General features: G+C 37.3%; 1 protein-coding gene across 2 annotated transcripts in view; it reads right to left on the bottom strand.

Annotated features, from left to right (window-relative positions):
- The window catches only part of TRAF2 (TNF receptor associated factor 2), a 120,779-nt gene that overhangs the window by 76,866 nt on the left and 19,473 nt on the right, over positions 1–24,440 (bottom strand). The window contains exon 1 of one of the 2 annotated variants that reach the window (XM_072633038.1): positions 10,105–10,122. The exons of the other annotated variant lie outside the window; for it this stretch is intronic. The gene's annotated coding sequence lies outside the window, so the exon portion shown is untranslated. Of the gene's footprint in view, positions 1–10,104; positions 10,123–24,440 lie in introns of those variants that run through there. 2 annotated transcript variants of the gene reach the window in all.

Here is a 24,440-nt window from a genome sequence, read left to right as displayed (position 1 = left end):
TCATAATATCTCTCACATTTGTCCTCTTCTCTTAGTGATAACTTGGGGACCAAAAGGACATTCTTTAAGCCTCTTTACCTTTCCTTCTAGGAAGGAGACTAGGCTGTACTTGGAGTATAAATAGAAGTCACTTGCTCATGACAGAAATATAATGTAGGTCACTGTAAAAGTATTTTCCAATTAGTCCTTTATCTTTCATACTAGTAGCCCTGGAAAACTGCTGTGACAAATTAGTACTAGAAGTTTTCAGTTCTAGTGTTGTGTCATCTTTTCTTTAACGTCTTCTTACTTTGTTAGCCTTAGAGCTATAACCAACTTCCTTTCCTTTGTCTTAGCAATCTCTTCCCTTACTTCAGTCAGTCAGTCAGTCAATAAGCATTTGCTAAGATTTATTATGTTTCCCTTACTGTGCTGAATGCCGGGGATACTAAGGAAGGCAAAAACAGTCCCTGCTCTCAAGAAGTTCACATTCTAATGGGGGAGACGATATGCAAGCAACTAGGCAGTTGATAAGACGACAAACCTTTATTAAGCACCTACTAAGTGCTAGGCCTCATGCTAAGTGTTGGAGATCCAAAGAGAAGTAAAAGACAGTGCTTGTTCTCCATAGCTCATGGTCTAATAGAGGAATGGATATATAAAATATTAACAAGGTAAATTATCCTTCTCCTCAAGTCATAGGAGCATAGACTTAGAGCTCAGAGGGACTTTAGAGGTCATATAGTTCAACCCCAACATTTTCCAGAAAAGGAATCTGAGCCCTAGAGAATTTAAGTGACTTGCCCAGGGTCACCCAGGGACTCTGACTCCAGAGTCAGTGCTCTTTCCACTGTACCATACTTCTTTTCTTTCTCCTTGAATATTTCTCCCTCTTGTCCTTCAGCTTGAATTCTTCCTCTCTTCCAACTTTTGTATCCTCCTCATGCTACAACCTCTAGGAGCCACATGCACAATGGCCACACCCTAGTAAAACTGTCTCAGAAGATGGGCTAAACCAGGTTGAGGAGATTAACAGGCCTCAAACTCATCAGTGAGCTAGAGGGATGTCTTACCCCATGAAGCCTTTCCCCCATCAGAATAGATAGATGAGAACAATTTGTTCTAAGGGCTACTTGAAATGGCAAGTAAAATAGGATCTTTTGCAGGTTTTGTTTTATTAAAAGTGCCTCTGATTGAATAATGTGATTAAGGAGGATCCTTCCCACCCACTGATGGGCCTGCCCATTGTGGGAAGCTTGATTAGTAGAGCTGTTTTGTAAGAAGGTCCCAAGTACCTTTTTTTTTTCTGTTGAGGCACTAGGTCAGGGGGTCATGCTCTCTGGCTCTAAAAAATGTATAAATACTCTGAGGGTGAGGTTTTACTTTGGGACTTACTGACTAGAAGTGTTTCTTTGGCCAGAGAGACTCTGGGAAGCCTCTAGGAGCTCCCCAGCTAAATCCCAGAAGTTGATGCTTCCCTCTCTGGTATGTATGTATGCATATAATGGTTAGACATTTTGGAAGCATGTCTGTTGACTTTTGATTTTTCTGTATTTTCTCTGAAATTTTGATTTTGATTTTTTCTGATACTTGTGCTTGATTAAAGTGATTGCTAACCCCTTGAAAGCTGCTTTCCTTTTATGAATGCAGATCTAAGAACTTGTGATAGCAGGTCCCCCTGTGTGTGTTGGGGTGCTTACTATTACATTACAAAGGTAACTGACACAGATGCTTTGGACTTTAATCAAATAAATTTACTGTAAAAATTTTTTCACAGTTATAATTATTTACTGTGTATTTCTCTCCAACCCTTTTTAATCTTTTTTCTCTCTCCTTTCACTCTCTCCCTCCTCAAAAGTGTTTTGCTTCTGACCTTTACCTCTCCCAATCCTCCCTTGTTTCCATTCAGCTCCTCTTCTGTTATCTCCTTCCTCTTCTACTTCCTTGTAGGGTAAGAGACTGTGAATGTGTATGTTATTCCCTCTTTATTTCCCTCTAATAGTTTAAGTGCTGTCCACCACCACCCCATCATCCCTTCCACTGTAAAAACTCTTTTGTGTCTCTTTTATGTGAGATAATTTACCCCCATTCTACCTCTCCCTTCTCTGTTCTCCCAGGGCATCTCTCTCATCCCTTAATTTAATATTTTTAGATATCATCCCATCATAATTAACTCACATCCTTGCCTTCTTAAACTCTTAGGAGTTACAAATATCAGCTTCCCATAAAGGAATATAAATAGTCTAACCTAATTGAATCCCTTATGATTTCTCTTTCCTGATTATTTATTTGTGTTCTCTTGAGTCTTCCATTTGAAAGTCGAGTTTTCTATTCAGTTCTGGTCTTTTCAATGGGAATTCTTGAAAGTCCTCTATTTCACCAAAAATCTAATTTTTCCTCCCAAGGATTATACTCAGTTTTTCTGGGTAGGTGATTCTTAGTTGTCTTCCTAGCTCCTTTGCCTTTTGAAATAGCATATTCCAAGCCCTCCAATTCTTTAACGTAGAAGCAGCCAAATCTTATTTTATCTTGACTAAGACTCCATGATATTTGAATTTTTTCTTTCTGGCTGCTTGCAATATTTTCTTCTTGATCTGGGAGCTCTAGAATTTGGCTATAATATTTTTGAGACTTTTCATTTTGGGATCTCTTTCAGGAGGTGATTAGTGGATTCTTTGCATATCTATTTTACCCTCTAGTTCTAGAATATCAGGGCAGTATTCCTTGATAATTTCTTGAAAAATGACATCTATAGGTTTTTTTTTTTTTATCATGGCTTTCAGGTAGTGCAATAACTCTTAAATTATCTCTCCTAGATGTATTTTCCAGGTCAGTTATTTTTCCAATGAGATATTTTTTCTTTTTCATTATTTTGATTGTTTCTTGAGTAGATTATCTTCTACCTGTCCAATTCTAATTTTTAAGGAATGATTTTCTTCAGAGAGCTTTTGTACCTCCTTGTGCATATAGTCAAGACTGCTTTTTAAGGAGTTCTTCTCTTCAGTGAATTTTTGCACATTTTTTTTCCATTTGGCCAGTTAAGCTTTTTTAAGGTGTTCTTCTTTTCAGTGGATTTTTGTGCCTCTTTTACCATTTGGCCTATTCTGCTTTTTAAGTTTTTTTTTTCTTCAGTATTTTTTGTGCCTCCTTTACCAAACTGTTGGCTCTTTGTTTATGATTTTTTTGCATCACTCTCATTTCTTTACCCATTTTTTTCTTCTCCTTTGATACTGAAGATTTTTTTGAGCTCTTCCAGGAACTCTTTTTGAGCTTGAGACCAATTCACATTTTCTTTGAGGCTTTGTGTATAGCTGTTTTGATATCATTGTCTTCTTGAGTTTGTGTTATGATTTTCGCTGTCATTATATTAACTTTCTATGGTCAGGTTCTTTTTTTAAAGTTCTTTGCTCATTTTTTTTGGTCTATTTTTTGACTTCTAATGTTATCTTCGAATTGGGCTCTGCTCCTGGAGTAGAGGGGGTACTGTCTCAAGCTTTAGGTTTTCCATGCTATTGTTTTCAGAGCTAGTTCTGGTGGTTGTAAGTTTTCGTTTCTTCCAAGGTGGTAGGGTCTAAGCCAAAATGTAGTCACTGCTCTCCTGGCCTATGCTGTGGTCTGTGAGTGAACACAAACTCTCTTCTCCACCCTGGAATTGTGGCCAGGGTGCTGTTCTCCCTTGCCCTGGGGCTACAATCAGGATCCACCTATGGGTGTCACAGAGGTTAGGCAACTGCTGCTAACTCTGAAAAATAAAATAAAACCAAAGAGCCACAGTGGCTATGCAACCACTGTCAATTCTGAAAAATATCAAAGAGTTCACACAGGTTATCACAACCACAGTTTACTCTAAAATAAAATAAAATGAAACCAAAGAGCTAATAGTGGTTATAAGCAAAAAGCTTTTTTTAAAAATTTCATTGGAGGAAGGAAACTAGACATGCATGCTGGGGCATACAAAAGACAAAATGAGAAATAGTCACTACCCTCAGGGAGTTTATAGTCTAGTGGGAAGAAACAACATATAAACAAGGAAGTATATACATGATAAGCTGAGCACAAGGAAGATGATATTGAAAGACTTTTAGTACACGAGCTAAGCTTGGAGGAAGCTAAGGATTCTAGAAAGCAGAGGTAAGAGGCAGGAAATGGTCTGTATATTCTGAGCTAACGTGAAGGCCCACTCTTTGGTAAATACCTAAGTGCTCCTATGGACTGGGGGAGGGGTGTCTAGCAATACATAAATAGAAATAAATTCATTTCAGGTTATGATTATAATAACCTAATTTTATAGGGCTTTAGGTATCATAAGATCATAGATTTAGAGTTGGAAGGATGTTAGAGATCACAGAGTTTACTCCCTCATTTTTATAGATGAGGAAACTGAGGCTCAGAGAACAAATATAACCATATGTACAAAAATATTTATAGCAGCACCTTTTGTTGTAGAAAGCAGATAGAAACTAAAGGGTGCCCATCATTTGGAGAATGGAAGAATGGCATATGAATGTAATGGAATATTGTTATATCATAGGAAATTATAAAAGGGGTAGTTTCCAGAGGAACCTGGAAAGACTTGTTTGAAATGACTCAGAGTGAAGTGAACAGAACAAGGAGAAAAATTTATGCACTAATATCAATACTGTAAAAACAAAAAAATAGAAGGACTTAATAATTCTGTCCAGCGAAGGAACCAATAATAGTTCCAGAGGAACTATGATGGAAACGTGCTACCCATGTCCTCACAAAGAGGTTATAGACTCAAGATGGAGAATGACACATGTATTGTTGGACATCACCAATGTGGGAATTTGTTTTGCTCAAAATATTAAAATTTGTTTTAAGGATTTTGCTTTTCTTCTTATTTTCATTTTTTTTGAAGGAGGGAGGTAAAGAGAGAAAATAAATTTTTTTTTAAAGTTTTAAAAAAAGAGAACCACTGATAAGTAAGAGCAGGAGTATAATCCTTCTGTTCACCCAAGCCCTTGCTCTGTATTGCCTTTTCTAGAACATGACCTTTCTCTTACTTTAAGAAAAATAATCCTACAGCAATAGTTGAGTGATATTCTAATAAAGAGTCAACTAAGTTGGAAAATGTCTTAACCATCACTCCAGTGATTAAATATTTCTATACCAGGTCATTCAATAAATAACTCTCCCTCTCTCTCTCTTTCTCTCTCTCTCTCAAGGCAATCATGATCCCAAGGCCATGGTCCCCAAAGTACAGGTGTATCTGAGGGTTACAAATATAAAAAAATGTCAGTATATTGCAAAACCTTCAAATTAGAAAGGGCCTAAAAAAGCTATTTAATATGATCATCTCTACAACATACTACTGGTTGTAGTCAAGCTTTGCTCAAATACCTCCAGTCATTAGAAAATTCTTCCCTATACTGAATTAATGAAGGGAATTATGATTTTCATATTAATTGATATGTGTATAATGAAAATACTAAAAATTTAGATTTATCAGAGCTGCCTCTTCTGGCTTGGGAATCAGAAGCTTACAACGCACCTCGAAATGATCAGTCAAACCCTTGACAATGCTCTCACAATCATCAATTCCTGTTCCTGTGTACATTAAGGAAAATGAAATAAAGATTGTAGAACCTGTTCCTGTCACAGAACTCTGGTCCTGTGCTCCACCAAAAAAAAACAACCCCCAAAGAATTGAAACAATACCATTCCCACAGGATTCCAGAACACCTGTATTGTCCTACATTTGTGGGCTTGTGGAAAACCACTCAAGCCCTGAAAATGATTATTTGCAATTCACCTTTCTGCCTCTTCCCCACGTGATTTATGTATATGAACTGTGCCTTTACTCCAGCATAGAGACCATTCCTCACTCTGAAGGTAATTAATGAAATTGCCACCTGTTTCTTGCCACTCCTATCTCTGGATTGCTTTGTGTGGCTCCAGGTATTCACAGGTTAGAGAATGGTCCTGTTCAGATTACATTTAAAATTCTGTTAACAAACCTAAATAATTTTCTTTATAAATTTTCTAGGACTGCTCCTTGCTTTGCCCTCTGGGCCCAAGCATAACATATCTAATTCTGTTTCTGTATAAACAGCCTGTCATATATAATCACTTAGAACTTGGGAAAAAAATGGAGAGAGGGCATTCTCTGAGGCAATGAGTTGGTGCAATAGAGTATTGGATCTGGAGTCAGGAAAACCTGAGATCAAATTTGGCTTCAGGTATTTATTAGCTGATGTAGTCATATTTTTAAAATGCTCTAAATCACTATTGATTAGAGAAATACAAATTAAAACAACTCTGAGGGACCCACCTCACATCTATCAGATTGGTTAATGTGACAGAAAAGGAAAAATGACAAATGTTGGGAGATGGGAAAATTGAGACACTAATGCACTGATGGTGGAGTTATAAACTGATCTAACCATTCTGGAGAACAATTTAGAACTATGTCTAAAGGGCTATAAAACCATGCATACTCTTTGACCAACAATACCACTATTAGGTCTATGTCGCAAAGAGTTTTTCAAAAAAAGCAAAAGAACCTATCTGTACAAAAATATTTATATTAGCTTTTTTTGTGGTGGCAAACAACTGGAAATTGAGGGGATGCCCAACAATTGGGGAACGGCTAAACAAGTTGTAGTATGCAATTGTGATGGACTACAATTGTACTGTAATAAATGACAAGGGGGATGGTTTCAGAAAAACCTGGAAAGATTTACATCAACTGATACAAAGTGAAGTGAGCATAACCAGGTGAACATTGTACACAGAGACAACAATATGTATAATGATCAACTGTGAATAATTTAGCTATTCTCAGCAATACAATGATCCAAGATAATTCTGAAGGATCTATGATAAAAAATGCTATTGACCTCCAGAGAAAGAACTGATGGAATCTGAATGCAGATCAAAGCATAGTGTTTTTTTACTTTATTTCTTTTTCTTTTTTGGTCTGTGTTTTCTTTTACAACATGACTAATATGGAAATATATTTTGCATGACTGCACATGTATAACCTTTATCAAATTGCTTGCCTTCTCAATGAGGGTTTAAGTGAGGTAGTGAGTGAGAGAACTTGAAACTCAAAACTGTAAAAAAATAAAGTTAAAAAATTGTTTTTACATGTAATTGGAAAAAATAAAATATATTCCCCCTCTTCAAAAAAAGATACTTACTAGCTGTTGTTGTGTTCATCCTTCATTGCCAAAGAAGACCATGCCATCAGAGAAATGATGACATGACTTGCACTTGACTTTGACAGAATCCTGGACAAGTCACCTAATCTCTGTCTGCCTTCATTTCTTCATCCATAAAATTAGGATAATAATAGCACCCACCTCCCAGGGTTTTTGTGAGAATGAAATGAGATAACATTTGTAAAGCACTTTGCAATCTACGAAGTATTACATAAATATTAGTTGTTATTGATATTATTATTATTTGGCACTTCAATAACAAAAGGAAAAAGACTAAGCCACAAGAATAGCTTCTTTCTGATCTCAAAAGCACCCTAAAGAGGAGGGGAGAAGAAAAGAGCCTGAGTGGATCTTATATCTTTAAGCTTTTGATCTGTTTAGTAATGAAGGAAATAGTTATTTGTGTGTTTTTGAAAAGCACATTATTAATTTTACTTGTGGTTGCAATATTCTTCTCAATATTATTTACCATCATTCACACCAGTAACAGGATCTACATCAGCCATGGTGCCTAAAATATCTCATGACATATTCATGCAGGCCAATTGACAAAATAAGATCTTAAGAACTCTGAAAGCCCTCACTAAAAACTGTTCCTTAACCTTCCAAGAGTACCAGAAACCAAGAACTGGACGTGCTCTTTAGGAGGCATCAAGTGCTTTAGAAAGCAAACAAGAAGTCGGACTAGAAGGAGTAACTTTGCATATGCATACGTACACACAAATAAATGTGTATATACCTACACATATGTGTATGTATATGTATGTATATGCATTATGTATGTATATATGTATGTGTGTATATATGAATGTTTGTGTGTATGTGTTGTGTATATCTGTGTATATGTATACGTGGATAGATATGGATGTGTATATGTGTGTGTATATGTACATTATCAATGTCATCTAAGTCCAGTACAAGGAAAAACAATGATTAAATCCATTACTTATGCTGACATTTGATATTAAATTTCAAAGGCAAAATGTTATTTTAAATCAGGAATGCTTCTGGGGTTAAAGATGCTCCGTATGAAACGGTTGCCTGGGCTTGATTAAATATTTTCAGCACTTTGAAGGCCTGTGATTTTGTGGGTGTGGGTATTCCTGCCACTAAAGTAGATTGCAAACCCTCTAGAACCCAGGAGAATGTCTTTTTGAGTTTCTGTGACCAGAAACGAATTCAACCCGTAGCTGTCCTGGCAGTGGAGACACTGAGCTTTGTTCAGTTGGTCCTCAGATAAACGCACAAGACCACTAAGTGGTGCAGTGAAGAAAGTGCTGGGCCTGGAGTAAGGAAGACCTGAGTTCAAGTGTGACCTCAGATACTTACTAGCTGCGTGACTCTGAGCAAGTCACTTAATTTCTATCTGCCTCAGGTTCCTCAACTATAAAACAGGGACAATAATAGTACCTACTTCAGATGGTTTTTGTGAGGCTCAAATGAGATAATATTTGTAGAATACTTAGCCTGGTACATAGTAGATGCTTAATAACTACTTATTTTCTATTACTGCTCCTATAATTCAAAAAGTCCTATGAAATTGTTTTTTACCTAGTATAACCTTTTAAAACTTCACGCCGTGATGAGGCATCAGAGGAAGACGTTCACAGTGGCTAACATTTATGAAGTTCCTGCTTGCCATTTCTGAAGGCCTGTAACTCTTTAAAATCTGCTAAGCAAACACTTTTAACTTTTTGTAAATGCAAAAACTCATGAACTTTCTGTCTGTTCTTCCCTGCCAGGTGTGGAATGTTAGTCTCTTATCAAACAGGGCTAAGAAAGAACAACAAGTACATTCATTCATTGGAGTCTTATCTGTAAAGCTATTGTGAACCACAATCATTTGTTATCTTAAGACTTACCCCCCCCCTCCCCCAGAACATGATTATAATAGTCATGAAACTATACTGAGATGGTCTAATTTTTTGCTAAGAAATACAAGGCCTATGAAATTCAAATGCATGCATACACACATATACACACACTCTTAGAAAATTCACATATTTTAACTTACATAAACAAATATCAAAACAGTAAATTAAGGAGACCTTAGTTAAAACAAATGATCATGATTCAACTACTTATGAAAGTATTTGCTATATGTGAAGCATTATGATAAGTGCCAGCAGAGATAAAAGAGATCTATGGCTCCTAACACAGAGTCCTTGACCTAAGTCTGACACAGGGGATATGACACATTTAGAAATATACAATATCATATAATAAACATAATGTAGATAAGAACAGCTGCTAATCGAAGTGTAGTCATCACCCAAATCCATGAATTTATTCATGTTAGATCCAAGTCCACCTTAGCCACAATATCACAAAATAACACTAAAAGTTCAGACCATTCTAATGCAGTCAACTAAACACATAGAATTGCCTACTTATGGAACTAGAAATTCAATTTCCTTATGTTTTCCTATCGTCTGGTCACACTTCCCTTTCCCTTCTTGTAGTGAACTGCTACGAATATGGTCTATTTTTTTAGACTAGGTCTTCCAGTTAGGTGGCATAATGGACAGGGCACTGAACCTGGAAGTCTGGAAGGCCCCAGTTCAAATTCAACTTTAAACACCAGTTGTGAGACCCTGTGCAAGTAACTTTACCTCAGTTTACTTCCTCATCTGTAAAATGGGGATAATAATAGCACCTACTTCCCAGGGTTGTTGTGAGAACCAAATGAGATAATCATTGTAAAGCACTTGGCACAGTATCTGGCACATAGTAAGCACTATATAAATGTTAGCTATTGTTGTTATTCTTATTATTTTTATTACCTTTCTAGAAATGGAAGGTTAACTTTCAGGCCTGGACCTGTTATGATTAGCACAGGAATTTTGACTTGCTCAGTTTCTGACCTAGATCAGTTTGCCCCTCCTTAAACAGCTTATTAGCCCTCCCCACCATTCACACACACCTCCTTCTGAGAACTCACCATATTAATGAAGAATTTAGTGCAGATTCCCAACCAGCTCATCCTACTACAGCTCAGAACTCAGCCTGAGAGATCTAGTTTCAGCCTCCCAAGTAACAGGGATTGCAGGGGTGTGCCAATACACCTGGCAGGGAATTGGCTGATCCATATCGTAACACCTCCTTCAAAATTCATCTCCTGTGGGAATTCCTGCCCCGACAATAATGACAGTAATAATGTGAATTGCATACATTCGTCAGCTCTTTACAAGCTACAGAGTACTTTTCTTTACATCAGCTCTGTGAAGTAGGAAGTACAAATATTATTAACCTATTTAACAGACGAGAAAATGAAGAGAGATGAGAAATGATTTTATGAAGTAAGAGCCCCTAGACACATGTAAGGGCTTGGGGGAGAGTTTTTAATTATTCTTTGCCTTCAAATACTGTAAGCACTTGGAGCAAGAAAACTCTTTAGATGCAGAAACAAAAACATTCAAGTAAATAAAATCTCAGAAAAGGAATCAATTCAGCCCATTTTCATGTAATCAAGTATCTCATGAGTCTAAATGGTTCTTCAAACAGTTTTCATATATACTTCAAAAGGACAAATTACTCACCAGTTGTTCTAGGGGTAGCACTGAATCATGGTGACCATCCGTGATGACCCCTCCCGATCTTCTGCCTCCCTTTATGTTATTTTCCCCCATTAGAATATAAGTTTTTTGAGAGCAGTCACTGTTTTTCTTTACTGTTTGTATTTGGCAGCAATCAAGTGAAAACTCATAGGTATGTAGTTTAGATACAAATACAAACAGTAAAGAAAAACAGTGCCTGCTCTGTATATATATTTCCTTTATGGGCAGGACTAAACTGGTAAGTCAGGAGAATGCCATATGCATGTATATATGTGTCTACACATACACACATGTATACATATACATATATATATATATATATATATATATATATATATATATATATATATATATATATATATATATATATATATATGTACACATAGAGTTTATCCCAAAAACTAGTAGATCAGGAAAATACCATATAAATAGTTTGTTCTGATTTTAGCAACAGATTTGATAATGTATCTCTTTCTATTTTGTGGAAAAGATGGAGAGATATATGGGTTGAACTACAGGACAATTACATATGTTCAGAACTAGTTGAATGGCCAGACCTAAAGAGTAGTCACTAAGGGTTTGATGCCACCTTGGAAGAAGGTCTATAGTGGAGTGCCACAAAGTTCTGTATTTATTCCTGTTCTGCTTGCCATTTTTATTAATGACTTGGATAAAGACTGATGGCTGCTTATTTTCAGGGAACACAAAACTAAGGGAGAGAATTAATACCAACGGTGTGCTGGTGCTGGCTCATATCAGCTCACAACAACTGATTTAAAAGTTTTATACTTTGGAAACTGGCAAATTCTACAAATCAAAATTTATTTTTTTATTGATTATCTAGACAAAGTGATGGAGAAAATGTTAATAATGCAGATTAAATTTTAAAAGTGTATCATGTAATTGTATTTCCAAAGAATCAGTTATTAAACATTTTTCAGCACACCTCTGGTTAACATGCTGGGTGATAGAACCAGGATATAAAAAGATCTGAACAATTTAAGACATTGAGATGAATCTAATAAGATGAAATCCATTAGTGTGGAATCAAAGTTCTAGCTCTATTTTACATTGTACTTCTAAAAAAATTAACGTTATTACCAAGGGTTGTGGATAAGTTAGATGTTGCTACCTTGAAGGACTTAAGAGAAATTTTCTTTATCAGGGAAAATTTTGCTTTGCCTTAACTTGCCTTAAACATATCTTGTTAATAGGTTACTTATTCCCCTCAACTATCTTTCAACTTTTACTATGCCCATTTGTCTTATTTTCTGAACCAAGACTGAAAGATTATAAAATGTTCAGATTTTGTCCAGCTCAGTAAAGGATTTGGTTTAGATACCCATCAGTACATGTATCCAGGCTCTTTCCTTATACCTGTAAGAATAAAGAGAAATATATGTGGTGTTCAGGGAAGACTAGAATTTCTGGTTGTAAGAGTTTGCTGAGTCCTCTTCAGGGAAGCCCATCTATCTTTGGTGTCCACCTGTCACTCAACTCTCAACTGTGGTTCCAAGAAGCTGTAGAATATTCAGTGGCTACACCCTGATAAAACTGTCTTGTCAGGATTTAAACTTTTTCTGAATTTCCTTTCATCCCTGTAGTCCTGCCCTGAAACATCCCTTCATCCCTGGAGGCCCCTTCTATTGGTAAGTTACCCAGAACATCCATTTTGTGTAAGAATGATGAATTAAAAGTAATTTCCTCTTTCAACTCTGCTTCTGACTCTCTGGACTTTACCAATATGTTGCTCCCTTTTTTTCTGCTTCTTTATCTGTGTTGCTTTCTTCCATTAGAACATGAACTTCTTGAGGGCAGGACTGTCTTTCTTTTTTGTTTGCATTTATATTCCCAGCACTTAGTATAGTTGCTGGCACTTAGTAAACACTTAATAAATGTCTGTTGAATTGACTTGACATTTGTTCCATAAGACAGAACCAGGAGACATGGGGAGAAGTTTAAAAGAGACTGACTTAGGCTTACTATCAGGGAAAAAAATCCTAACAATTAGAACTGTCCAAAAGTGGAATTTTTTGCCTCAATAAATGGTGGGTCTCCCATCCTTGAAAGTCTTCAAGCAGAGGACAGACCCTCATTTCTTGGATATATTGTTGTTAAGATTCCTTTTGTGTACAGGTTGGACCAGATGGCCACTGAAGTTCCTGCTAACTCTCTATTTCTGTGATTGTATGACTTGTGAGTCAGTTAGGATGACCTGAGGAAGATTGTTGTTCGTCTTTCATTTTTCAAGAGGGCTAATGACATCACTGGGGGATGTCTTGACTTCCACATGAATTGGACTTAAGTGAGGAAGAGTTACACAAAGTCATCAGCCTCACTCTCTCTTCCAAAGTCATTGAAGTCCAGGAGCAAGACAAAAGTTAGGATAATTGGCAATGGACAGGAATATTGTGGATGACCTTGGCATCAAGGGAGTCAAATCGGCAGAATTAGAGAGTTAAATTGGCAAAAATTAAAGAGTCAAAATCAAGAGGTCAGAATTATGACTCAAAATTTTTTAAAGTTTAATTGTGAAAATTAGAGAGTCAAACTTATGTAGTTATATTGTCAAATTTAGTGAGTTAAAATTAGGGAGTCAAAAATAGAAATTCAAAATTAGGAAGCAAAATTGACACAATTAGGATAACAAATGTAGGGAGTTAGAATTAGAGAGTCAGATTGTCAAAATTTGGATGTCAAATTTCAAAATAAGAAAGTCAAAATTAGGAATTCAAATTGTCAAAATTAGGGAATGGTTCATACTTTTACAAATTTGGTTCAGTTCTCTATATATTTGAGAAATGAAGCATTTATTAGAGAAATTTTGTTTATGTTTCTCTTGTATTTGAAAATCAAGTTATCTATCCAACTCTAGTCTTTTCATTAGGAATGCCTGAAAATCCTCTATTTCACTGAATGTCTATTTTTTTTTCCTCTGAAGGATTATACTTGGTTTTGCTGGGTAGGTAATTCTTTGTTTTAATCCTAGCTCCTTTGCCTTCTGGACTATCATATTCCAAGCCCTCTAGTTCTTTAATATAGAAGCTGCTAAATCTTGTGTAATCTTGACTATGGCTGCATGATCTTTGAATTGTTTCTTTCTGGATGCTTGCAATATTTTCTCCTTGACCTGGGAGCTCTGGAATTTGGCTACAATATTCCTAGGAGTTTTCATTTTGGGATCTCTTCAGGAGGTGATTGGTGGGTTCTTTACAATTTCTATTTTATCCTCTGGTTCTAGAATGTTAGGGCAGTTTCCCTTGAAAATTTCTTGAAAGATAATGTCTAGGTACTCTTTTTGATCATGGCTTGCAGGTAGTGCAAAAATTCTTAAATAATTTTTTGTATCTATTTTCCAGGCCAGTTGTTTTTTTCTAATGAGGTATTTCACATTTTCCTCTATTTTTTTTTCATTCTTTTGATTTTGTTTGATTGTTTCTTAAGTGGATTAGGTTCTACTTGTGCAATTCTAATTTTTTAAGGAATGATTTTTTCAAAGGTCTTTTGTATATTCTTGTCCATTTAGCTAATTCTACTTTTTAAGGATTTCTCTTCAGTGAATTTTTGTATATCTTTTATATTCCACTTGGCCTATTCTATTTATTATGGTATTCTCTTTAGTGGATTTTTGTGCCTCTTTTTACCAATCTATTGACTTTCTTTTCATATTTTTCTTATATCATTCTCATTTCCTTCCCCATTTCCTCATCTCCTTCTCTTATTTGATTTTTAAAATTCTTTTTGGTCTCTATTGGGCTCATGTCCAATTCACATTTTTCTTTGAGGCTTTTCTTGTTTTGACAGTGTTGTCTTTTTCTGAGTTTGTCTTTATCTTCCCTGGCACCACAGTAACTTTTTATGATCAGGTTTTTTTTTTTTCCTCCTGTTTGCTCATTTTCCCAGACTATTTCTTGACTTTAAACTTTATATTAAAGTTGGATTCTGCTTCTAAAGTCAAGGGGGCACTATCCCAAGCTTCATATTGTTTTATGCTGTTTTTTCAGAGCCAATTCTGGGGATCTGTAAAAATTTTCAGTTCCTCCAAGATGGTATAATCTAAGGAGAAGTATGCTCACTGTTTTCCTGACCTGTGCTGAAGGGACCTTTTCCTCCTGTAGCCACAAGTGCTGGTGCTCCTTTTGGCCCTGAGACTTCAACTCAGAACTGTGTAAGGGCAATGTGACAGAGTCCTGGGTCCTAAACCAGCACCAGCAAAGGTCTCCTGTAATAATCTCTTTCTGACCAGTCATCCATCTCCCTTACTGTCTGTGGATTGAGAGCTCCTGAAGCTGCTGCTGGTGGTGGTGCTGTTTTGGTAGGCCTGCACTGGTCTCCGGGCCCAACCACCATCCTGGTATGACAGATCTTTCATGCCAGCCTCCTAAATTGTTCTGGGGTTCAAAATTGATTTGAGGTATTATTTTAAAGTAATTTTGAGGGGAATTTAGGAAAGTGCAGGTGAGTACCCACCTTTATTCCACCATCTTGACTCTATTCATCGACTCTTGCTTTTTTGAGAACTGTCAGGTAATAGCTATTTGTTTAAATAACCCAAACTACTTCCTCCAGGAGCAGGGACCTCACCAGCTCAAAATAAATGACTATGGAGTAAGGTTGGGGGAGGCAAAAGAGCTGCTTTCTTTCATGTTAAGAAAAAATAGCAGCCACTTCTTTTCAGAAACTTTTAATCAGAAGAAATTTAAATTATCCTGGAAAATAAAACAATGTCAAACTAATCTAATTGTAGCTTCTCTTGATGTATCTTGATGTATTTTCTCTTTAGAATATTTCATTAATATCCAAAAGAATGAGGTAAATTCTTTCTGGAGAAACAAGTCTTGATGTACTTTAATCTTCAGAGTCACTGAATTTGAAAATCATATCCTTTTCGAGACTGTTGAACATTTCTATTGTTTTTTTAAATTCAAAATTAAATTATATAAATTAAATTTTAAATTCAAAATTAAATTAAAATACCCATGCCAATCCTTTTCTTATTTATTCTATTTGCCTATTAAAACTTGTTTCATAATTCCTCCATATGTGTGTGTATGGTTTTTTTTTTTAAGAAAAACAACTTAAAATGTTAATCATATTATGATATCAGGATCATAGAGTTTCAAGATTTCAGAAGCCATAGATAGTACAACTCCTACTTGTGCCTTCTACCACTCATCTGAGAAGTGATTATCTTGGCTTTGCTTAAAAACCTGCAGTGATGAGGAATCCACTACCTAATTCCATTTTTGGACAGCATTAATGGTTAAGAAGTTGTTCCTTCCATTAAATCTAATTTTTCCTCTTTGCAACTTCTACCCATTGCTCCTAATCCAACTTAGAACTTAAATATGCATAAATTAATCCAAGTCCATTCAAACAACATCAGTAGCCCAAATTGGGCATTTAACTATTTATAACTATGTTACAAAAAATTGGTGACAAAAATCTACTCCTTTTGTCATCAAAGGATCATAGATTTAGAGGTAGAAGGGACCTGAAAGGCCATTATTTAATGGGAGAAAATTGGGACCTGGGGAACTTAAGTGTTGCAAAGGTCACACAGATCTCATGGTATCAGAGGCATAATTTGAACCCAAGTACTCTGACTCCAAAGTTAATGTACTAGCCTTACAAATAAGGAGAAATAAATTGCTAATTCATTAGGACTTCTCCTGCACTGCTTATTTTCAGTACTAATTCCCTCCTATATTTTCACAGTAAGAAAAAGTTATTTAACAACTGGAAAATGGTTAGATTTTCTTAATTAAAGATGATTCTAAGTGTTAATGGGAGCAGCTAGGTGATACAGTGGATAAAGTGCCAAACCCAGAGTCAGGAAGACTCCTTTTCCTGAATTCAAATCAGACACTTCCTAGCTGTGTGACCCTGGACAAGTCACTTACCCCTGTTTGGCTCAGTTTCCTCACCTATAAAATGAATTGGAAAAAGAAATGGCAAACCTCTCCAGCAGCTCTGCCAAGAAAACCCCAAATGGGATCACAAAGAGTTGGACACAACTGAAAAATGACTGAACTGAAGTTAAGTATAAAAGAGCTAAAAAGAAGATTCCAGTTGCAGCATACCTGGCTGAAATCCTTCTATGAGACCAGTGGGCACTTCTAATTCCTCAGCCCAAGTCATAATGATTAAAGAGCTAGGAAGTCTGTGCCAAATCCCAGATTAAAGGGTAAATAATGCTTATTCCTAAGTGAGGAATAAGGTTAATGACAATGTTGGTAAAGGCTCACATGGAATTTTCCCATCAGCCAATTTTTGCTGGGAGTGCCTCTGGTCTAGCTACTTGGAAGCCAGTGTCAAACTTGAATCTCAGCTTTCAAAAAGTTACTAACACTATAGGACTATAGTCTTTAGATGTCTCATTGCAGTATTGAGGTGACCTTGAATTTTTAAGGGCTGTCCCAATAGATTGCAAACTCTGACAGATCTTTCCAAAGTGGAAAATCTTTCAGAGTAAGCCTGTATGTTTATTGGCCAAAGACTAGTCAGAAAGCACCGTGCTGAGAGCTACGGATGGAAAAGCAAAAGCCTGAAACTTTCCCTGCCTTCAAGGGGCTTACATTCTAAATGGAGGCAACACCTCCACATGTAAGTATAGACAAGCTACTTTTAAAGTAGACACACAATAACCTTAGAGAGGAGTAAAGTGCACAAAGACCTGGCAACAGGCTAATCTCTGGGAGATGGGCTTTTAAATCATCTCTAACAGCATAAAAGTGTACAAAGAGCTTTCTTCAGAACAGTTCTATGCAGTAGGTGATGCAAGTATGATCATCTCCATTTTACAGAGGTGGAAACTAGGAAGAAAGGAATTAGGGACTTATTTGTAATCACATGCGTAGGTGGAGGAAGTATCTACACAGATGAAATCCTAGCTACTTGGAAGCCAGTGTCATTAATAAAAATTGAAAACATACTATTCTTTATGTAAGATGTGTGTGTCCATGTAAGGTACATTTGTCTACATGTGTTGTCTAAATGTGACTTGCAAGAGGGTAGTATGGATAGATACTCTGGAATCTGTCTGACTCTTCTCCAAGACATAGTAAGGTTTCTTCCTGGACAAAGGATGGAAGGAAGGAAGGAAAGGAGAGAGGGAAGAAAAGAAAAAAGAAGAAAGAAGGAGGAAGAAAGGAAGGCAGGGAAGGAGGAAAGGAAGATTAAATGCACACAATAATCTGATCCTCACAACAATGCTGGGCTATAGGTACTATTGTGATTCCTATTTTACATGTAGTGAGGGCTGTCCCCCCACATGCAGCAGGGGGTGTCATTGTGTGGCTCAAAAGGAGTGAAAATAGACTTCTATAGCCTCTCCCTTCTCCCTTCTTGGCAGGGCGGGAAGCAGAAGATTGAGGCCAGAAGCTTGGCCATTCTGCTCTTCTCAGAGAGAGGGGATACTGGGTTAAAATTATATCTATCTATTCCATTAAGTAATTTTTATCTGGGGGATATGATTTTTCAGATTCAAACTAACTTCTTTTTTTAAATTTTACTTTTTTAAATGTACTTATTTATTTTTAGTTTTCAACATTCATTTCCACAAGATTTTGAGTTCCAAATTTTCTCCCCATCTCTCCTCTCCCCCTACCCCAAAATGTTGTGCATTCTGATTACCTCTTCCCCCAATCTGACCTCCCTTCTATTACACCTCTCCCTTCCTTTATCCCCATCTCCTCTCTTTTCTTGTAGGGCAAGATAGATTTCTATACTCCATTGCCTGTACATCTTATTTCCCAGTTGCATGTAAAAACAATTGTTAACATTTGTTTTTAAAACTTTTGAGTTCCAACTTCTCTCCCTTCCTTTCTCCCCACACATCCCCACTGAGAAGACAAGCAATTCAATATAGGTTATATCTGTGAAGTTATGCAAAAGACTTCCATAAAAGTTACGTTGTGAAAGACTAACTGTATTTCCCTCCATCCTGTTCCACTCCCCATTTATTTTATTCTCTCTTTAGACCTTGTCCCTCCCCAAAAGTGTTTACTTCTTAGTACCCCCTCCTCCCATTTGTCCTCCTTTCTATCGTCCTCCCATACCCCACTTATCCCCTTCTCCCCTACTTTCCTGTAGATAGATTTTCATACCAAATTGAGTTTGCATGTTATTCCCTCCTTAAGCCAAATATGATGAGAGTAAGCTTCACCTTTTCCCTTTCACCTCCCCCCTTTTCCCCTCCAAAAAGCTTTTTCTTGCCTCTTTTATGAGATAATTTTCCCCGTTCTATTTCTCCCTTTCTCCTTCCAGTGTATTCCTGTCTCACTCCTTAATTTTATTTCTTTAGATATCATCCCTTCCTATTCAACTCACCCTGTGCGCTCTGTCTATATGTATATAATCCTTCCAACTACCCAAATACTGAGAAAATTTTCAAGAGTTACAAATATTATCTTTCCATGTAGGAATGTAAACAGTTCAACTTTAGTAAGTCCCTTATGATTTCTCTTTCCTGTTTACCTTTTCTTGCTCCTTTTGATTCTCATGTTTGAAAGTCAAATTTTCTATTCATCTCTGGTCTTTTCATCAAGAATGCTTGAAAGTCCTCTATTTCATTGAAAGACCATTTACCCCCAGAAGTATTATACTCATTTTTGCTGGGTAGATGACTCTTGGTTTAACCCTAGCTTCTTTAATTTCTGGAATATCATATTCCAAGTCCTTCGATCCCTTAAGGTAGAAGCTGCTAGATCTTGTGTTATCCTGATTGTATTTCCACAATACTCAAATTATTTCTTTCTGGTTGCTTGCAATATTTGAACTCTGGAATTTGGCTGCAATATTCTTAGGAATTTTTCCTTTGGGGATCTCTTTCAGGAGGCAATTAGTGGATTCTTCCAATATTTATTTTACCCTCTGGTTCTAGAATATCAGGGCAGTTTTCCTTGATAATTTCTTGAAAGATGATGTCTAGGCTCTTTTTGTCATCATGGCTTCCAGGTAGTCCCATAATCTTTAAAATGTCTCTCCTGAATCTATTTTCCAGGTCAGTTGTTTTTCCAATGAGATATTTCACATTGTCTGCTATTTTTTCATTCCTTTGGTTTTGTTTTATAATTTCTTGATTTTACATAAAGTCATTAGCTTCCATCAGCTCTAATCTTTAAGAAATTATTTTCTTCAGTGAGCTTTTGTACCTTCTTTTCCATCTAGCCAATTCTGGTTTTTAGAGCATTCTTCTCCTCATTGGTTTTTTGGATTTTTTTTGTCATTTGGGTTAGTCAATTTTTTAAAGTATTATTTTCTTCAGCATTTTTTTGGCTCTCTTTTAGCAAGCAGTTGACTCATTTTTCATTATTTTCTCCACCCCCTTCCCCCTCTGCCACCCTGGGGCTAGGGCTGGATCACTCCACTCTCCCACACTGGTCCCACAGGCTTTTCCCACTCACCTTCCAATTTATCCTCAGCGTTTTAGGGTCATGAAGTCTGGAAATCACCACAGGTGTGAGATTCAGTCTCCCTAAGGCCTGCTCAGGTCCTGTCTGTGCCAGTGTGGCCCATGCTGGACTGTGTCCTGCCCTCTGTGTGGCATAATAGACACTTCCAGTGACCTTCCAGGCTGTCTTGGGCTGGGGATTTGCTTCACTCTGTCATTCTGAGAGTTCTGCAGCTCCAGAATTTGTTTAGAGTCATTTTTTACAGGTATTTGGCTGGGCTTGGTGGGAGCACTCCAGAAAGTCCATGCTGTTACTCTGGCATTTGGCTCCACCCCCCCCCCACCCCCAAACTAACTTCTGATATTTTTTTCATTAACATAACACACACATGTAGCAAAGAAACCTATTTATCCAAGTTCATACCAACAGAAATCATAGGAAAATATATACCAGATAGGATAGAGTGAAAGTGTTCTTCCACAGGGTATGGGGCAAGCTCAATCAAACAAGAGCCACAGACCTCACACAAGGGAAATTTCCCAGTCTCTGGAAGAGAAAGCTAGGCTAGAGACACGATGGAGACTGCCAGTTCCTTTCACGCCAGCTTCACATCAGTCTTTTCCTTCAGCAACCTGAAGTGAGATTGGTATTATCCATCTTCTCTTCCTAAATTGGAATCCAGAAGCAACTGCTGACCCTGAAGAAACTGAAAAGCCTCAAGGAACTCCAAAGAGATGCTATAGGTTTCTTTTCTCTGACTCTTGCCAATTCTTCCCTTCCTCAGGGCATTGTTCTCTATCAGTGAAGAAGGAGTCTGGTACCAATGGGCTTTGGGACTCAGATTACATACAACTGAGGAAACTGAAGCAGGTAGAAGCTAAGCGACTTGCCCAGGATCACACAGCTAGTAAATATCTGAGGTTAGATTTAAACTCAGGTCTTCCTGACGGCAGAGCCAGTCTCTCTATCCACTGTATCACTTATCTGCCTAGCTTGAGGGAAGCCAGAGAATGGCCAAGGCTGGATACTTACTCTTTCCCTCTCATATCCAAGAAGAGTAATGGACTAGAATTATATCTGTCTGCCTCATCAAATGTTGTTAGTCTATCAGCACAAAACAAAATCTGCTTCCCTGGATGTCATTCCATATCTTAAGTACTTCTCATCAAACACCACATAAAGGACCATCACAGATAGCAAATAGGAAGTAAAATTTATCTAATCAAACAGCCAACAGAAATGGGAAAAGTTAGTCAACAAGCATTTATTAAGTATTTAATATTTGCAAGGCACTGAGAGATAAGGATATAAAGAAAAGCCAAAACATGATCACTTCCCACTAGGAGGTCACATTCTGATAAAAGAGATAAGATGCAAACAACTATGTATAGGAAAAGATAGATAGATAGACAGATAGAGAGAGAGAGAGAGATAGATAGATTGACAGATAAAACATTTATTAAGCCCCTATGCAGCAGATACTGTATTAAGTGCTGGGTATACAAATTGTTGTTCATCCTTTGTTTCAAAGAAGACCAATGGACATCATAAGACAGCGATATCTTGACTTGCACATGAATTGGACTTAAGTGGTGCAGAGTTGCACAGTCATCAGCCTCACAAGCAAATGAAAAGAACATATATAAGAAATTTATTATTCTAGTGTGTGTTGGGGGAGACAGCTGAAGCAAGGAAGCTGAAGCAAGCCACCGAAAAGTGGCTCAAGGAAGGTATCCCATGGAGGTGTGACCAATGAAAAGTTCAAGAGATATAGTTTCTGGGTAATTAATAATCAATTTATTAATTATGGTTAGCAAATAATTAACAATTGAAGTCAGTGGCTTTTTCTCATAAACCAAAGACCAACCTTGCAGGGGGCCACTGAACTTTTAAATACTCTTGGAAGAGGGAGTATTCCTGACAGTCAGAATTCAACTCCGATGGGTTAACAATTAATGAGCAAATAAATAGAAGAGGTGGGTTTATCTTAGCACTGGGCTGGAGCAGGAGGGGTAGTCCAGCCTTCTATAGGGCTTGCTGTAGAAGTTGTGATATGAGTTGAGTTTTTTGAAGGAAATCAGGAAAGTCAGGAGGCATAGATGAGGAAGGAGAACATTTTAGGCATGAGGGACCACCAGTGAAAATGCATAAAGTCTGAAGAGTGTGTTGGTGTGTCCTAGGAACAGCAAGAAGTCAGGAAGGCTATTGTTGCTGAACTTCAGTGTGTAGAAGGAGGGGAATGGTATAAGAAGATTAGAAAGCTAGGAAGGGGCCAGGTTGTGCAGGGCTTTCAGTGTCAAACAGAGCATTTTATATTTGATCTTATAGAAAATAGAGAAACACCAGTTTATTAAGTTTGTGCAGTGATATATGGTCAGACCTCTGCTTTAAGAAAATCACTTTGGCAGCTGAGTAGAGGGAAGATAGATTGGAGTGGGAAGTGACTCAAGGCAGACTACTGAAACAGTCTAGACATGAGGTGATGAAAGTCTGTACCAAAGTGCTGGCTATATAAATAAAGAAGGGAACACACAAAAGAGATGTGAAGGTAGAAATGCTAAGACAGGGCAACAGTCTGGCTATATGGAATGAGTTAGAGAGAGAAGTTGAAAATGACACTGAGGTGAGCCTTGGTAATTGGAAAGACATGAGTTTGGGAGAGGAGAGGTTTTTGGGGGAAGGTATGAGTGCTGTTTGGAACATAGTGAGTTTGAGATGCCTAAGAGGTACATAATTGGAGATGTCCAAAGGGCAATTGGTGATGAGTAAGTGGAACTCAGAAGATAGATTAGGGGTGATTATATAGATCTGGGAATTATCTGCATAGAGATGATAATTAAACCCATGGAAACTGATGAGATTACCAAACAAGATAATATAGAGAGAGAAGAGAAGGGGGCCCAGGGCAGAGCCTTGGGGGACAACCATGGTTATTGGGATTGGCTTAGATGATGATGCAACAAAGGAGACTGAACACTGGTCAAACAAGAAGGAAGAAAATCCAGAGTAAAAGATCATAAAAACCTAGAGAGTATCCAAGAGAACAGGATGATCATCAGTGTCAAACGTAACAGAGGTCAAGAAGGATGAATATTGAGAAAAGGACAATAGATTCGGCAATTATGAGATAATGACTTTGGAGAGAGCAGTTTTCATTGAGTGATGAAGTCAGAAACCATATAGCAGAAGGTTTAGAAGCCAGGGAAAGGAGAGAAAGTAGAGGTACTGATTGTGAATAGCTTTTTCAAGGAGTTTAACTGAAAAAGGAAAAGAAATATAGGATAGTTGATGACAGGGCTAATAAGACAACATGAAGGTTTTTAATGGTTGAATGTATCTGTAGGCAGCAAGGAAGGAGACAATAATTAAGACTTGATCTACATTCCAGGCTGACTTCCCCAATCAAGGCCATCCCTGGGGCCCCCAAACTACTTTTCAACACCTGGATTCTTCCCTCAGTCTTTTTCTGTATTTAAATTCCATCTTGCCTCCTTGAAGGTGCTCAGATTCAATCCAGCTCTGACTCTGTCTAGCTGAGATTCTATTTGGCCTGCTTGTCAATACAAGCATTTACAAATGCTTAGGCTCCTTAAAGATTCAACTCAGTAAGGCGAATCTTTAATAAATTTTGTTTTTCTTTGGCTTTAAGAATGTTTGTGTCGAATTCATTCAAGCAGGACTCTCTGTATTTTGGGGTCCCCACCACCCCAGACCTCAACAGTAAGGCTTCCCTTGGAAAGAAAACAAGTCAGCTTTTCATCTCAGATGGGAGTGAAGGAAGAAATAGCGAGAGAAAATGTATGAGTGATATAAAATAAGCAAGGCCATGGTGAATGGCCACATTGTTTTCTGTGAATGGAGGCAAAATTCTCAGCTCATAAGGTGGAGCAAGGGAGTGTCTTGGCATCTTAAGGAATAATGAAAAGGTTTGGAATAAGCTCTGTGGAGAGTGAATCAATGAGGGAGCTGTAACAAGGCATGCCTTGTTGCAGTGAGGGCCTCCTTGGGATTGTTACATAAATTTGTGGTGGCCCAATCAGCAAGGTTTCATGACTTTCTCCAGCTCCATTCACACAAATTAGAAAATGCTCCTCCAAAAATATCAGTGAATTTTTGAGGTTTTGCAAACTTACTTTGTCTTTTGCCACTGCAAACACACATTTAATGGACATGAGGCTTTATTAATTTGTTTTATTTAATCAATCCCAAAGACAGAAAACAATCCTCTAAAAGACACTCCTAGCAGACTTGAGCTAGTTTTGGTACAGCCATATTGTTGAATGATTGAGCTGAAGTAGGAAGTTATTTTTTTTCTTTCTTGTGCA

The sequence above is a fragment of the Notamacropus eugenii genome, chromosome 1 (genome assembly GCF_028372415.1).
Source record: "Notamacropus eugenii isolate mMacEug1 chromosome 1, mMacEug1.pri_v2, whole genome shotgun sequence".
In the NCBI taxonomy this organism is placed as follows: Eukaryota; Metazoa; Chordata; class Mammalia; order Diprotodontia; family Macropodidae; genus Notamacropus; species Notamacropus eugenii.
The sequence above is the reverse complement of the archived record's forward strand: the minus strand, read 5'-3'. Positions and strand labels throughout refer to the sequence as shown.